Raw genomic sequence first — 9,256 nt, forward strand, 5'->3', positions numbered from 1 at the left:
TCTGGACTGCATCACCAAGAAATAGCTTTCTGAGGCTGTCTCACACAACCAAAGGGAAACAGGATGGAAAGAAATTTCTCGTGAATGACAACACAAACCAACCTGGCATGCACCCAGTAGAGACAGCAAAACTGATCTTCTAGCTCAGCTTCAGAGTATACACTTGTCCCACCTTTTTGCCTGGTTCTTCAGGCCAGAGACCCCCCTACAAGTTGTGTTACCTATGTCACTGTGCTCCTCTCCATTGTGGTGACCTGGAATTCAGGTCCCTCTGAGCAAAACATTAGGAATTGTAATCACTGTAGAGATATGGACTCCTTTAGAGGGAGACTGAGGCCACTTCCAGATTCTAGGCTCCTGTATAAGTATCTCTGCTGGCCTAAAGAGTCCCACACTGAGAAGGACGACTTGGGCACTTCAAAATCTCAACATTCACTTTCCAGGTCAGGTTTCTAGGTTGCCAACAGAATGTGCAGGGAATTGTACATGATAGTCTTGTAGAAATTAGTTATTGAAAGCTCTGATAAAAGGAGATTTGATTCAGACATAACTCAAGGAACTAGGTATCTTCAATACATTATATTTCCTAGTGAGGTTTCAGGGATTTTAATTCTTTTATTTGTGACTGAAAGACCTGCCATTACCAAGAATCAAGGCCATACATTTATCTTCCTTGTTAAAAAGATCCTTAAAATAAGCACAGACGTAAATTACCATGTCACCTGCTGCAGAATTCTGTGACTGAAACGTGGAAATTTTGAAAATATCTAGTGGAAAGGATCAACAGCAAGAAAAGATGAGCATTTTTGGTCTTCTGGCTGCTAGGTTCAAAAGATACAGGACTCTAGCAGTGAATTCCGTGCTTGTTAAGTATAAGAAGGAAGAAAAAAGAAACCTTTCCCTCTCATAAATGTTAAAAGGAAAAGATATGAACCTTTGCATTCAAAAGATATTTGCTTGCGTGTGCCTTCTACAATATAGTATCCTTCTCATGCCTTATACTATATAGGATATTTTTGTAGGGTTATTTTTAAATATGATCTGCTTGAAGGCAATGTGCTCAGCCCCTGGGTGGGAAATATGCTTCATTTAAGTCAACAGCAATGTGTACTGCTGATTAAAATACAAGTGCTGATGGCCTTCACAGGGAGTCTCATCCATCAAGTCTTATTTAAGAAGTTGGTAGAGAAAATGATGGTGGAAGGAGGGGAAGGATGGTGGACAGTGCTCAGTGAAACATGGAACAACAACAGCAACAACAGAAAATCATGAATTCTCTGTTTAATGTTCTACCAGTGTGGAAAACTGGCTTAGAAAAGAGAATTTCAAACTGTTTGATGGTTGCGTGTCCTGGGAATTCAAATGAACTTTGCCATCACTGCCAGTTTCATAAAAGAAAGAAGTCTCCAGCAAGGCACAGATGGTAATTCTGAATGAACAGATGATTATGCCAAGAGAATATTATGCTTGAAAACACATTTTATTGATATATGAGTAAAGCTGTTAGAAGGACATCTATGGAAAACAGGACCTAGCTCTTTGTGGAACACCTGATTACAGTAAGAAATTGGGGAGTGGCTAAAGGCTATTTCATGAATTCTTCAGTCCTGCTTACTGGGAATTAATTGGAAAATTATCCAAAAATACTGATGATTAAAATGGTACCATGATTTATGAGATCCACAAAAAGATGTGTAAACAGCACCAATTAGATATTAAGCTGTATTTATCTAAACTGCAAAGAGATTATGGAATAGTTATTGGATTTCCAAAGAGAGAGGCCAAATCCTCCATTGACTCTGAGTCTAAATTAATTTCATTGAAGCAAAAAGAGTTGTGCCCATTGACGTTTATGGATTCACAAGCCCAAACATATGCCCCTGGTTGTGCTGTAAGTTAATTGGTTTACAGTTGCTAAATGCATTGTCTCACTTAGAGTTATTTCCAATTACACCTGTTATTTCTAAATCCCCAGCCAAGGTGGGTTTCCTGACTTCAGTGGAATTGCTGTGACTGTAAACCAGTCTGATATGATAAGGCATAAGAATAGGAGTGCATAATTTCTGCAAAATGTTGATTTTACAATTCATGTGACTATTATTAAGTGAAGGCTGGAATCAACATATTTGAATTCCAAGTCAGTTTTAAACCCAAAGTTGCACCCTTGAGGTCAATAGGCTCTTTCCTGTGACTTCAAGAAGGTTAATGTAAGGGAAGAAATCCATCACATGAGATTTTTCTCAAGGTGAAAAATACCCAGCAGAATGTCTTTCAGGGACACTTCAGAGATGCAAGGCTCAGCTTTCTCCATACATTTTCTTGAGCATAGAAGGCAAGTCTCAAAGACACATCATGCTGGTGAAATAGTACAGTCTCTGTAGCTTGAAGAAAACTATATTCATCACCAACATGGAAATAAAAAATAATACATATCCCTCAGAAACATTTATCCCAGTGACAGTGACGAAAATATAGGAGGGATTTCCTAACTGATTTAAAAACTATTCACATTCAGTTACAACATAATGTATGAATTTTGGAATAACAAAAGTATTTGGATTAAATTGAGGGCAGGGGGGAGGAGAGGGAAGAGAAGGGGGCAGAAGCCAATAAAAGAGAGAAACATAGTCTTATAGGTTTCTTCTTCGATGTGAGACACATGTACATTTTAGTAAAGGAGCAGTTAGAAGGAAAAGAAGAGATTACAGGAATTCCTTCTTTCCACACGTTTTCCTGCTGCTGCTGCTGTAATTGAGGGGTTTGTGTCATTAAATAGAATCCATGGGTCAGATTATGAATCCATTTTTGTGGTGAAGTTTGATTTCAATGCCAATAAAGTCATATTAGTGCAAAGCAGTGAAACATCATCCACAAAGCCATTTGTATGTGTGAGATGAATACATTAACTTCCCAGCAGATGGCTGTGAATTCTTCCAGACAGAGCCTGTCTTGGGCTTTCAAGAACCATTTATCAAAAAGAACACTGAATCATCTTCAGTTCTGAAGTAATCACTCCAGGGAAGCAAGTGCTAAATGGTTTAAAGATCAGAGACAAATGGACTGCATTGTCAGCCCCAGGTGCAGTGGCCACTGGGCTGCACATCCCATCAACTGGGGCTTCATAGGCACCCATTACTTGCTGCTTTGTGATGCCAGTGATATAGAGCTTGAGTATTTCTTTAGAAACATTTCTTTGAATCTGTGGGGGAGAACATGTAAATTACATTTTGAATATCCAGAATGATTCAGTATCTCAATTTCTTATAATACTTCTGGATTCTGCCATTGTGAAGCAAGAAGTGACCAGCAGACTTTTAGAAAAAAGGAAATCTGCATTATGTAAACATGAAAAATATTTCCTAGATTTTTAAATCTAGAAATTTTTAAATAGGACACAGAAACCTATTTGGTAAAAGGGTTTTAGACTTCAGCTAAACAGATCCTGTGTAAAATTGATGGAATAATAGGATTAACATTTGTGGGTTTAGGACACCTTCCATTGAACGGTGTCAGTTCACCAACTTCACAAGGCTTCCCTTCAATCCCATGATGTAGCTAAACTCTACACTAGTGAAATATCTCCCACTCAAGCAGGACGAAGGCACACAGCACCTTGAGAGGTGAGTGCTGAAATTCAGGGAACAAATAGTGATATTCTTACTGGGGAATTAGTAATATTCTTACTGGCATGGAGTCATAACAGGATTTTCTGAGTGGCTGAGGTAATGCTATGTCTTACTTCTTAGCCATCCCATAGCAAACACACTGTGTGGGGAATGTATAATGAGCCATTAGAAAATTAGGAGCCTGTAAATATCTGGAGGGCACTGGTCATGTTTATTGGCTGTCATTAAGGAAAAGGGGGACAGCTGCTATAATAGAAAATGAAATGTCAGAATCTTTCAATCAATATATTCTACATTTAGGATGGGTATGCAGTCTGGAACAGACCAAAATGACAACTTCCTTTCCTAATCCTCATCAATCTCATATACAGTGCTCTGCTTACATATTTGGTGAATTACAGCAGACATCATGCCATAATGTGCTACAAATGTTAAAAGGGCAAGTGATGGGTGTACTTTATTGGTCATGTGTATAAATGTTCAATTATACTCTGTCAAGCGTAAATATTAGAAAACATTAGACAAAAATAATCTAAGAATGGCATTACCAGAGAAGAGTGCAAATCCATACATTCAGAAATGTGCATTGTTCTACCAGATGGACATGTCAGGACAGTTAGCATTCAGATAATTACAAAAATCCCAGCCCTTCCCAGGTTCTCCTTTGCCTGTGTTCAGGTCCACGGCATCAGCTAGTGACAAGAGTAGAATTAGTCCTCATATATTTGAAAACAAGGAAATGGAAATTCAGGGGAATTTTCCAACAGATAATAACATCAATTTATGCTATTATCAGATAATAGCATAAATTTCCTTTTTAAGCGTAGTTTACTCTTCATATTTCTGTAGACAATTAATGCATACTTTTGTATTTTTTAAATTGGATTATTTTTGACAGAAAATGTTTGTCAAGATTTGACTATGATGGTTCCAAACCCAAAAGAATGCACCAGGATTTGAATAGCTCCCACTGAAGGAAATATGACTGAACGTTCAAATAGCCACTAGAAGAAAATATAAGAAATTGAAAAGTTCTGCTAATCCCGAGGAATTATACCCTAATGAAGCAACAAAAACAAAGTTCAAGATGGGCAAAAGGACTAAGTTCATTTTCACACAGAGTTTTGTAAGTACAATTGTTCTATGCAGAAGGCACTTAATGATTATCTGTTTAGCTGTTTCAATGGAAAAATGTACAGAATCTAAGGCCAGATTTTTTAAAATAAAAGTGCGAATTAAAACCTTCATATTAATTTCTTGACCATTCATGTCTCTTCACTAGTCTGGAGGAAACAAGACAAAACTTCTTCAATTTATATAATATTGTCAGAGAAATTGTAAGCACAAAAGTCTGACCCTTCATCTAAAGGAGTGAAAGTATGCAGAACCACTTCAAAGCAGAGACAGAGCAAATGAAATCTTTGTCTCCTCACTTAGTGGAGAGGAAAACAAGTTTGTATCCCCTCATAAGCTTCTTCTTTCCTATCATGAAGCAAGAAGATTAAGTTTTCTTCCCATGTAGTTTCTGTTCTATGAGTGGAGTATTTGCGAAAATGTCTCAGCACTTTAATTAGAGAAATTTTTTATTTCTTTGCCTTCATCTTTTCACCCTTCCAAAAAAATTATGTTGGAGACAAGAGGAGATTGGACAGTTGGATTATCAGGCCAAGCTTTGGTTGTTCTCAGGTCCTACTTAGCTCATGTGGTGCTGATTGACTGCACTTCTAAGGGTGTCAGAAATCAGGAAGACTTGTAGGACCAAGGTCTGCTTTATGTGGGAAACTCAGTAAGTCCAATGGATCTGGGTATTTTTGGCTGGATTCTATTTGACTAGGATGACATCTATGAGATAGGAAACCTATCAATTAACACATTAGCCCCTTAGAAAATCAACACAGCTTAAATTAGGTGGGAACCATGCTGATTATTACCCTTGGATTGCCTATTTGTCTTCTCTCAACTGCTAATCAATAAAATGGACATTGATTTTTTAAATTCTGGTCTCTAAAACCAAACAATATTAAAAAAAAAAAGCCTTGTCCAAAAATCCAGAGTAAAATCCAAGTTTCTGATTTCTCTTTAAGCAATAAAATTATTTATTTAAATGTTGAATAAAGCAAAACATCTTTAGAATTAAAATGCAAAAGATTAAAATTATGTGTTTGGAGAGAATGAAGCTGTGACTGGCATTAGAATGAGACTGCCAGTATCTTCTCCATAAAACAAGGAAGATGGGTGATGCATGTTGTTTGTTCAGTTTACAGCAACCTAAGTATTAAAGTATTCATTTGGTATTAGAAATCTGTTAGGCAGTGGACTGGAGAGCTGGGTTTGTAACTTCCCATGCATACTTCCTGAATGTTATCAGCAACCCCCTTAATTTATCCTAAGCACTGGATTTCTTCTGTGCAAGGAATAGGTTACAAAGGTTCTCAGATAACTTGGTGGTTGTGGATTGTGTTTTTACCATCAATGACATTTTATTTACACTGCATTGTGGAAATATAACAAATGCTGTTCTTAAGAGAGTAATGATATGCTGATTATGCTGCAAATATTTGTGATTAGAAAACTAACATCAACTGAGACAAGAAAAATTGGAAAATATATAACACTAATATGTAGTTCTCATGTAAAATCAGGGGTCTTGTTTTGGATTAAATGACCAATTAGAAAGGATGGTTTGCCTAATTTGTCTGCTAGGCCAGGACTTTTGGCAAGACAAATAATAAAGCAAAAGCATTGAGGGAAATCTGTTAACGATTTGTGACATTCATCCTCTACAGAGGATCATGTATTAGTGATTGAAAATGAAAATTGAACATAAAAAAACACCAAAGCAACATTTTTAGGAGAAAAATCACCCCAAAGACATATCTGGACACATACAAACACATTTATATAACTGAAACATTACTGGCAGGGTAATATATTGGAAATATCAGTAAAGTTCTGGAAAGAAACAGTAAAATTTAGGTCCTGAAAAAAAAATATTATGGTCATATCTTAGCCTTGAACCAGTTGAAGTGGTAGAAAAATTGTAATCCCTTCTCTAGTGAACTCAAAATATAATTATACATGAATAATCAAAGATAATCAACCACAAAACTTACTTCTATAGGGAGCTGTTCAGAAAGTTGTAGATTCTTAAACAAAAACAGAATTCAAGGTAGCTGTACTGAAACAATTACCTCTTCTTTTCATCTTTTAAAACCACATTTCTATAAAGGTCATATGTTCACATCTATTTTGTTTGAATAGTTAATTTTATTTGAAAATACAGGATATTAAACTGTAATGTTTTTTATATGTTCTGTGCCTTGTTGGTTGTTCTGCCTGGTATAAATGCTTCAGAGCTGACATCTTCTTAAGAAAATGAGCTGGAATGTTTTGGGTTTTTCTTTTTTTAGTGAATCAACAAAAATTTTTTTCATCTATTGCAAACACAGGGGAGTTTATTAGTATTTTTAAGTGTTGTATGTATATCACTGACTTATGTTTGACTTTCCCTTCTGAAAGGAGACATTAGGTGAAACATCTTGTCATTTACAAGTCCCCTCAGTTATGGAATTCCCTGAAACAGAATAGAACCCACAATGCTGGTATTTGCAGCATTGTTTTTGAGAATAGAGCAGCATCTTAAAGGATCTGCTGCCCAGCAAGTCAGAGGATGGAGCTGTCATTCCTGCTTTCCTATTCAAATACATCTCTGTTTGGAATTGTCAGCTAATGATCAAATAATTTTACTGTGAAGTCACCCCACTGACACTGCCAAAATCACTTTTCAGAGTTTTTTGTAGGAAGCCTACTGAATGCAAAACCAGAAAAGGTATTTCTGTGAGGCAGTCAGGAATGCCTGGTACAATCTGCAGGTGCTATTCAGTCCTGTAGCTGTGAGGGGAAGGGCAGCAAGGAGGGCAGGAAAACCATTTTCTTGGAGTTCTATGTGTCTTGGAGCTCTTGGGTTATTGTCAGTATTTCTGCTGCTAGTGGAAACAGCCAAGTCACAAGCAACAAGTAGAAACTATGCACTTCATGTAGGAGAATATAGGAAGTTTTTTTCAGGGACAAAGTTTCTAATAAAATTCTATCTACCTATCTAGATTTCAGGAACTGAAATTTCAGCCCTGAAATTCCAGGGATGGGCTGGGCCCTAACAGACAGAAAGGAAGAAGAAGGTTTCATCTTTCTGAGTACAGTAAGACAAATATAGTTAAATGGTTCATTTGCAGTAAAAACAATGGTCCTATTGTTCACCCCGGAGAAGACACTGTGGAGATCTTAGAGCACCTTCCAGTACCTATAGAGGGCCTCAAGGGAGCTGGAGAGGCACTTTTTCCAAGGGTTTGTTGTGACAGGACAAGAGGTAATGGCTTTAAACTGAACGAGGGTAGGTTAAAGTGGAAATTGAGAAGAAATTCTTTACTGTGAGTGTGATGAGGCACAGGAACAAACTGCCCAGAGAAGTAGTGAATACCTCACCCCTGGAAGTGTTCAAGACCAGGTTGGATGGGGCTCTGAACAACCTGGTCTAGTGGAAGGTGTCTCTGCCTGTGGCAGGGGGTTTGGAACTGGATGATCTTTAAAATCCCTTCTAACCCAAACTATTCCCTGATTCCATCCCACTGTATGCAACTGGGAAATCAGAAAGCATGTTGGACACACAGAATAATTTTCACAGCTACCAATAAGATGATGTGTGAAAATACAGATTTTAGGATTTGAGGAGTGTAAGTTCCAGGATAGAAGACATGCCTTAGTGCTGATCCTGAAGCTTAACAACAGCACTATTAAATATTGAAGAGTAAAAGAAATCTCACTGGATTTTGCTTTGTGGAATTCAATGGTAGAATAAGTTTGAAGTTTTCAAAAATGAATCCTGAGCTGCTTCTCAGAAATGCCAGTATCTCAGTTCCGGGCAAAAATTTTTAATTGGGGGAAAAAAAATTAAACAGACAGCTAATGACAACAAAATCTAGAACTGTTTAGTGCAGACTTGTGCTCATTACCATTTCCTGAAATGTTTATACAGTCTTAAAAAGTGGTGAATCAAGCCTTGAAGTGACCTGGGGAAGTAAGCTGACACTGACACATAAGGATTGGTTGCTCTGTCTTCAAGCAAATCTTTCACTGTTTTTGTTCTCTGTTAACAATGAAAGGCTATACAGAACTATGACTCTGACTCATGGATAAATTATGCCATTTTGAAATAGGAATAATAGTACTTCAGTGATAATGACAGCAATACTGAAGTAAATAAAATATTGACTCAAACTTCAGAAAAGTTAGTAAAGCACAATATAGTCCTTCTTAAACCAAAACTAGAAATAAATTGACAACTGTATCTTTATTTTTCTATATATGGCAAAATACAGATCTTTTGAAGGAGATTATGCTCTTCACTTCATTGCTTCCCTGGTAAATTTGTTAAGTGAAGTATTTTATATTTTCCTATTTTTCTTCCTTGGCCAGTATTAGTTACTGTGCCATATAATCAGCTGCATATGAGCAATTTTCATTAATGAAAGCAGTGATGAACTCAGTGCATTGAAATTAACTATATGGGAAAAAATACTGATACTCCCAAGCTGTGTCTGTGATCTCCATTGAATGTCCAGATATTACTTAAA

This window comes from Haemorhous mexicanus, chromosome 1, assembly GCF_027477595.1.
Source record: "Haemorhous mexicanus isolate bHaeMex1 chromosome 1, bHaeMex1.pri, whole genome shotgun sequence".
NCBI classification, from domain to species: domain Eukaryota; kingdom Metazoa; phylum Chordata; class Aves; order Passeriformes; family Fringillidae; genus Haemorhous; species Haemorhous mexicanus.